The sequence below is a fragment of the Oryctolagus cuniculus genome, chromosome 9 (assembly GCF_964237555.1).
Source record: "Oryctolagus cuniculus chromosome 9, mOryCun1.1, whole genome shotgun sequence".
Lineage (NCBI taxonomy): Eukaryota > Metazoa > Chordata > Mammalia > Lagomorpha > Leporidae > Oryctolagus > Oryctolagus cuniculus.
This window is the reverse complement of record NC_091440.1, coordinates 42,386,136-42,394,534: the sequence shown is the minus strand read 5'-3', so window position 1 is coordinate 42,394,534 and position 8,399 is coordinate 42,386,136.

Below are 8,399 nucleotides of genomic sequence, written 5' to 3'. Positions count from 1 at the left end.
ACATATGGGAGCGCACAGCAGAGGACTGTGAAAATTCACATCCTTCATTGGAAAAGAAACAGTACCTGAATTAAATTTCTAAAAATAGACTAGGTTGTTTTAAAATTTACATTTGTCAAGTCATAAAACTAAAAACAATCCTAATAGTGAAGTCGATTTTTCTACAGCCTGTTTTTAAACAAATAAGAGTTGAAATACTTTTTCTCTCATTATTTAATTAGAAGTTACAAATAGTATTCTTCCAGGAAGGAAATGTACAAAAAGCTTTTCACTTAGATTTAATACTTTTTTTAAACTTGCTTTTTTCTTTATTCTTTAAGCACGGGAAGCATTATACTCTTCTTATGAAACTTTCTTGAAGTTTGTTCTTTTAGAACAAACATTTGTTCTAAAAGAACAGAGAATCTGTTTCCATTCCATGCCATCACTTCAAGTAAGACCCAAACCTAAAGATATAAAACTGCAGCATCTTTATTAAATATTTTTACAGATAAATTATATTTTAAGTATTGGCTACACAGTTGATTTTGATATTTTAATATATTTATATATTTAACAACTTAAGCAAAAATATATCAGTTGTTCTATTAGAAGTTAAGGCCCAACTGGAATAAAAAATATACTCAGGAGAGACATATTACTTATTACATTTTCCTTTTTGACCCTTTTGGTAGTTTCTGGCAACATATTTACATATGCTCTCATTAGGCTATTAAATAAGTCATAGTTGCATGGCATATTTGCTGTATGTGGATTTTAATATTATGTATCTCTGATGTAGGTAGACAGACAAAGCCCACATCCCACATCTGAAGGTCTGGAATCCAGTCCTAGTCCCACTTTTGATCCAGCTGCCTGATAATATGTCTGGCAGGGAGCAGACTGTGATTCCAGTCTTATATGTAGGAGAACTGGATGGGGTTCATAACCATTGGTTTTGACCTGGCTCAACCCCAGCTGTTACAGATATTTGGGGAGTGAACCAGAATTTGGAAGATTTCTATTTCCATGTCTCTCTCTTTTTCTCTCTATCACTCTGCCTGTCAAAAAAATAAATAGGTAAATCTTGTCATTAAAATAAAATTACATAACACATAATATGCATTATTTATATGCGTGTATATATAAAATTCAGTTGGTAACATGCAAAGTAGCTTGTTTACTGGCCATTGGAAATATTCTGTCTTTTAATTCAGCTGGAGATTACAGTGATGAGACTACTGTTATTTCTCTTTCATGGATTAGATAAAAATACGTATTTTACATTTGCAAGCCTATATTTCAATGTATCTGGTCTTAGATTTATTTTGCAGGATTACTGGATAGAGTGGCTACTAAAAGGTGGAGCATCTCTGAGTTGCTATTTTTGAGATAAGTTATTTTATAGATCCTATTGATTCAAAATATGATATAGTGACAAGGGCTGATAAAGTCACTGTTTCTGATAGTGTCCATTTCACTTCAACAGGTTTCCCCTTTGGTGCTCAGTTAGTTGTTGCCAATCAGGGAGAACATATGATATTTGTCCCTTTGGGACTGGCTTAATTCACTCAGCATGATGTTTTCCAGATTCCTCCATCTTGTTGCAAATGACTGGATTTCATTGTTTTTGACTGCTGTATATTATTCTATAGAGTACATGTCCCATAATTTCTTTATCCAGTCTACTGTTGATGGGCATTTGGGTTGGTTCCAGGTCTTAGCTATTGAGAATTGAGCTGCAATAAACATTAAGGTGCAGACAGTTATTTGTTTGCCAATTTAATTTCCTTTGGGTAAATTCCAAGGAGTGGTATGGCTGGGTTCTATGGTAGGGTTATATTCAGGTTTCTGAGGAATCTCCAGACTGACTTCCATAGTGGCTTAACCAATTTGCATTCCCACAAACAGTGGGTTGGTCTCCCTTTTTCCCCACATCCTCTCCAGCATCTATTGTTGGTAGATTTCTGAATGTGAGCCATTCTCACCGGGGTGAGGTGGAACCTCATTGTGGTTTTGATTTGTGTTTCCCTGATTGCTAGTGTTCTTGAACGTTTTTTCATGCGTCTGTTGGCCATTTGGATTTCCTCCTTTGAAAAATGTCTATTGAGGTCCTTGGCCCAGCTCTTACGTGGGTTGTTTGTTTTGATGTTGTGGAGTTTCTTGATTTGTTTGTAGATTCTGGGTATCAACCCTTTATCTTTTGCATAGTTTGCAAATATATTTTCCCATTCTGTCGGTTGCCTCTTTACTTTCCTGACTGTACCTTTTGAAGTACAGAAACTTCTCAATTTGATGCAATCCCAAATGTTAATTTTGGCTTTGACTGCCTATGCTTCTGGGGTCTTTTCAAGAAGTCTTTTCTGGTACCTATATCTTGCAGAGTTTCTCCAATGTTCTCCAATAATTGGAAGGTGTTGGGTCGTAGATTTAAGTATTTAATCCATGTTGAGTGAATTTTTGTGTAAGGTGAAAGGTAGGGGTCTTGCTTCATGATTCTGCACGTGGAAATCCAATTTTCCCAGCACCATGTATTGAATAGACTGTCCTTACTCCAGGGATTGGTTTTTGGATCCTTGATCAAATATAAGTTGGCTGTAAATGTTTGGATTGATTTCTGGTGTTTCTATTCTGTTCCATTGCTCTATCCATCTGTTTCTGTACCAGCATCTTGCTGTTTTGGTAACAACTGCCCTGTAGTACGTCCTGAAATCTGGTATTGTGATGCCTCAAGATTTGTTTTTGTTGTACAAGATTGCTTTCGCTATTCGAGGTCTCCTGCGTCTCCATATGAATTTCAGCATCATTTTTTCCAGATCAGAGAAGAATGTCTTCAGTATTTTGATTGGTATTGCATTGAATCTAGGTTGCTTTTGGGAGAATGGACATTTTGATGATATTGATTCTTCCAATCCATGAGCATGGAAGATTTTTCCATTTTTTGGTATCCTCTTCTATTTCATTCTTTAAGGTTTTGTAATTTTCATCATAGAGATTTTTAACGTCCTTGGTTAAGTTTATTCCAAGGTATTTGATATTTTTGTAGCTATTGTGAATGGGATTGATCTTAGAAGTTCTTCCTCAGCCATGGCATTGCCTGTGTATACAAAGGCTGTTGATTTTTGTGCATTGATTTTATATCCTGCTACTTTGCCAAAATCTTCTATGAGTTCCAATAGTCTCTTAGTCGAGTTCTTTGAATCCCCTAAATAAAGAATCATATCATCTGCAAAGAGGGATAGTTTGAGTTCTTCCTTTTTCTTGCCTAAGAGCTCTAGCTAAAACTTCCAGAACTATATTGAATAGCAGTGGTGACAGTGGGCATCTCTGTCTGGTACCAGATTTCAATGGAAATGCTTCCAACTTTCCCCATTCAATAGGATGTTGGCCATGTGTTTTTCATAGATTGCTTTGATTGTATTGAGGAATGTTCCTTCTATACCCAATTTTCTTAGAATTTTCATCATTAAAGGGTGTTGTATTTTATCAAATGCTTTCTCTGCGTCTATTGAGATAATCATATGGTTTTTCTTCTGCAGTCTGTTAATGTGGTGTAGCACATTGGTTGTTTTGTGCACATTGAACCATCCCTGCATACCAGAGATAAATCCCACTTGGTCTGGGTGGATGATCTTTCTGATGTGTTGTTGCATTCTATTGGCGAGAATTTTATTGAGGACTTTTGCATCTATGTTCATCAGGGATATTGGTCTGTAATTCTCTTTCAATACTGCATCTTTTTCCGGCTTAGGAATTAAGGTGATACTGGCTCCATAGAAAGACTTTGGGAGGATTCCCTCTTTTTTGATTGTTCTGAATAGTTTGAGAAGAATTGGAGTTAGTTCTTCTTTAAATGTCTGGTAGAATTCAACAGTGAATCCATCTGGTCCTGGGCTTTTCTTTGTTGGGAGGGCCTTTATTACTGTTTCAATTTCTGTCTCAGTTATGGGTCTGTTTAGGTTTTCTATGCCTTCCTGGTTCAAATTAGGTAGGTTGCATGTGTCCAGGAATCTATCCATTTCTGATAGATTTCCCTGTTGACTGTTAATGTAGAATATAATACTTTATCCCTTTTAGTATTTTTTTTTGTTCTGGTACTAGTGGTTGAACTCTGTGATTAACACGCAATTATTCTTAGGTGTTTAAATTTTAACTGAAAAGTGATCCCTGTTAAATATAAGAGTGGGAATAAGAGAGGGAGGAGATGTACAATTTGGGACATGCTCAATCAGACTTGCCCCAAATGGTGGAGTTAGAAACGTGCCAGGGGATCCCAATACAATCCCATCAAGGTGGCATGTACCAATGCCATCTCACTAGCCCAAATGATCAATTTCAGTTCACAATTGATCACACTGATAGGTCTAAGAGTCAAAGAGATCACACAAACAATACTAGTGTCTGCTAATACTAACTGATAAAATAAAAAAGGGAGAGAACGATCCAACATGGGAAGCGGGATACACAGCAGACTCATAGAATGGCAGATGTCCTAAATAGCACTCTGGCCTCAGAATCAGCCCTTAAGGCATTCGGATATGGCTGAAGAACCCATGAGAGTATTTTAGGCATGGAAAGCCAAGACATTCTGGGGAAAAAAAAAAGAAAAAGAAGAGGAAGACCTAAATGAAAGATCTCAGTGAGTGAGATCCCAGCGGAAAGAATGGGGCCATCAAAGAAGGAGGTACCTTTCTCTGAAGGGAGGAGAGAACTTCCACTTTGACTATGACCCTGTCGGAATAAGATCGAAGTTGGTGAACTCAAAAGGCTTCCATAACCTTGGCAACTCATTACTAGAGCCTAGGGAGATTACTGATGCCATAAGCAAGAGTGTCAAATTGTTAACAACAGGAGTCACTATGTACTTACTTCTCATGTGGGATCTGTCCTTAATGTGTTGTCCAATGTGAAATAATGCTATAACTAGTACTGAAACAGTATTTGACACTTTATGTTTCTGTGTGGGTGCAAACTGATAAAATCTTTACTTAATATATACTAAATCAATCTTCTGTATATAAAGATAATTGAAAATGAATCTTGATGTGAATGGAATGAGAGAGAGAGTGGGAGATGGGAGGGGTGCCAGTGGGAGGGTAATTATGGGGGGGGACCATTGTAATCCATAAACTGTACTTTGGAAATTTATATTTAACTAAATAAAAGTTTAAAAAAATATGATATAGTGGACTTTGAAAGGAGTGAAAATATTTTCATTTATGTTATTTTATAACACAGTTTTATTTTTTATTTGGCTCATTACCACAAAGAAAACCAGTAAAATGTTTAGTCCAACCCTGGATAAAAACAATGAAGAGTAAAGATTAAGAAATTTTTATATCTGTTTTAGCTTTAAGTAAGAATGATTCCTGCTGTATTATGACCAAAGAACTTTGTGGACTGAACAAGAATCACATTTATGAAAACCATAATTATTTGGATAAAATCAAATATTTGATTTTCTTCTTTCTGAGCTAAAATGTTGAAGCAATCTACTAAATATAGATATAAACATGCTATTGATTATTAATATTTTCAGCCAAAACCTATCAGTCGGTTAAATAAAGCTGAAACAGTATTTAATGCTATAACATGATTTCACTGGCCTAGGAACTGCAAAAAAATTTTTATTCAATTTAAAGCAATTTCTATTTTTAAAAAAATTTATTTATTTATTTGAAAATTAGAGTTTTAGAGGAAGAGAGAGAGTGAGATCTTCCATCTGCTGGTTCACTCCCCAGATGGCCACAGGGCTTGGAGTTTCATCTGGGTCTCCTGCATGGTTTGCAGGGGCCCAAACACTTGGTCCATCTTGTGCTGCTTTTCTCAGCCCATTAGCAGGCAGCTGTATCAGAAATGGAGCAGCTTGGACACAAACCAGTGCCCATAAGGGATGCCGGCATTGTAGGTGGCAGCTTTACTCACTATGACACAACATTGGCACCTAAAATAATATCTAATTTATCCTTCCTATATAAATTACACAAAATTTATAGCAATTTCTATCAACAAAATACATTTTAAGAATTTATTTCATATTGCACTAGATGATTGGTTAAAAATGACTTTATTCCAAGCTTTTTTCACTTGTATTGAAGACAAATTATCTGAACCAAATTTGAAGAAAGCTCATGATTTGGACTAAAGGCAGTCTAAGGAAAATTGGTATAATTTGTCATAGTCTTTATTTATTTACTTACTTTGAACCAGACACACACACACACACATACACACACACAAAGAGAGAGAGAAACACAGAGACAAACAGAGAATTTCTATTTGCTGATTCATTCTCCAAATGCCCACAAAAGCCAGGAATGGGCTGGGCCAGGCCTGGAGCCAGGAGTTGGAATGAGAATCCAGGCCTCCATAAGTGTGGTAACAATCTAATCATTTGAGCCATCATCTCTGGATCTACACTGGCAGGAGGCTGGAATTTGGAGCAAGAGGCAGGATTCAAATCCAGGGACTCTGATGTGGGATGCAGGCATTTTTGCTAGGGTCTTAACTGCTGAGCCAAACCCCTGCTATTGTTATAATGTTTTGATAAATCAATAGATCATAAATACTGTAAATAAGTCAATGTCAATAAAATGTCTTTGGGGCAGCTCTTTGGCCTACCCATTAAGACACATGTTGGTATGACTGTGTCCCTTACTGGAGTTCCTGACTTCAAGAACCAGCTCCACTCTTGATTCCAGCTTCCTGCTAATATACATCTTGGGAGTCAGCAGGTGATGGCTTAGGTGGTTGACTCCCTGCCATCCTTTTGTGAGATGTGGATTGAAATCCTAACTCTAAGTTTTGGCTTGGCCCAGCACCAGTCATTGGGAGAACTTGGGGAGTGAACTGGCAGATGGGATAGGTCTCTCTCTCTTACTTTCTTTCTCTGTCTCTCTGTCTCTCTCTCTTTATTCCTCTTTCAACTTATTCAATAAAAACTAAAGAATATATCGACATAGAAGATGAATGTACATACATAAAATGTATTATGAGAATTTGTACTGAATTTATTAAAATACATGTTTTAATAGTTATGGTTTAAGACATAAATATCTGAAGTCTTAATTGTCACTAATTATAACACTGTGTGCTTTTTGTTTTTAACTTTCGTGTTACCAAATAAATGAATACAGAAAAAGAATCGGAAGTTTTATTCATTTTTTAAGTAATACAACATAATGTTACTTGAAATCTTTTTTTTAATATTTTATTTTATGTATCTGTATTTATTTGAAAGGTAAAGAGAAGAGAGAGAGAGCGAGCGAGCTTCCATACATTGGTTCATTTCCCAAATGTCTGCAATAGGTGGAGCTGGGCAAAGTTGAAACCAGAAGCCAGAAACTCCATTCTAGACCTCCTATCTGAGTGGCAGGAACCCAAATACTTGAGCAATAATCCGCTGCATCCCAGAGTATGTGTTAACAAAATACTGTATTGGAAGCAGAGAGTGGGACTCAAACCAGGCACTCTTTGTGGGATGCAAGAGTCTCAAGTGGCAGCTTAACTCACTGTGCCACATCAGCCCCTGAAATCTTTTCAACTTAATAAAAATAAATATTGAGGGAGTGAATGTTGTGGCACAGCATGGTAAGCCACCACCGGAGATGCCCCCAGCAGATATCAGATTGCCTATTCAAGTCCCTGATACTCCATTTCCAATCTAGCACCCTGCTAAAGAAATAGATAAACTGTTTCTCTTTTTAATATTGTAAACAAGATCTGAAATTTATAAATTCCTTGAAGACTTAAAAAATTTAAAGTGATATTTATATATCATAGTTTTCTATTGTTTATATCTTCCTTCCCTTTTTACTTCTAGTTGAAAGAAAATTCTGCTCAATGAAATGTGATTCTTCTATAATCAGAAAATGTACAGTTGGGGTTTTCTAATTTATAATTAATAATTTAACTTAGGCAGCAATTATATCCTGTGATGGGCCAAATATCTTCTGTGTGCTGTTACAAAAATGGAATAAAGATGTTCCAAGTATTTTTGACCCTTTGTTGCTTCCGTCTTTACAAAACATTGGTGGGTCCCCAAAGCCCAATGCTTCCAAACTCAAACTTTTACACATCCAATTTTCTCTAAATATTGAACAAGATTTTTTTAACAAATTGGATTCTACCTGCTTTGTATACACAGCAAAACTGCATCCAATATCTGTTAATCATAAATAAGAAATTCCCTGGGGTTATAAAAGACACCAAACTCTTTACCAATACCTTGGGATTAAATGACTCACCTAGTCTGCATGGTAAATAAGCTCTCTGTACAGTCTCTCTGTGAGCAGAACCTGTGAGGTCTATTGTTCATCCTGATTCTGGACTATGGCCCACATTGCTGCCACTGCATGATTTTGTGATGTAAATGTCTTCTTCCCATTCCTTCATATAATTCTGTCAAAGTACCAGATAAA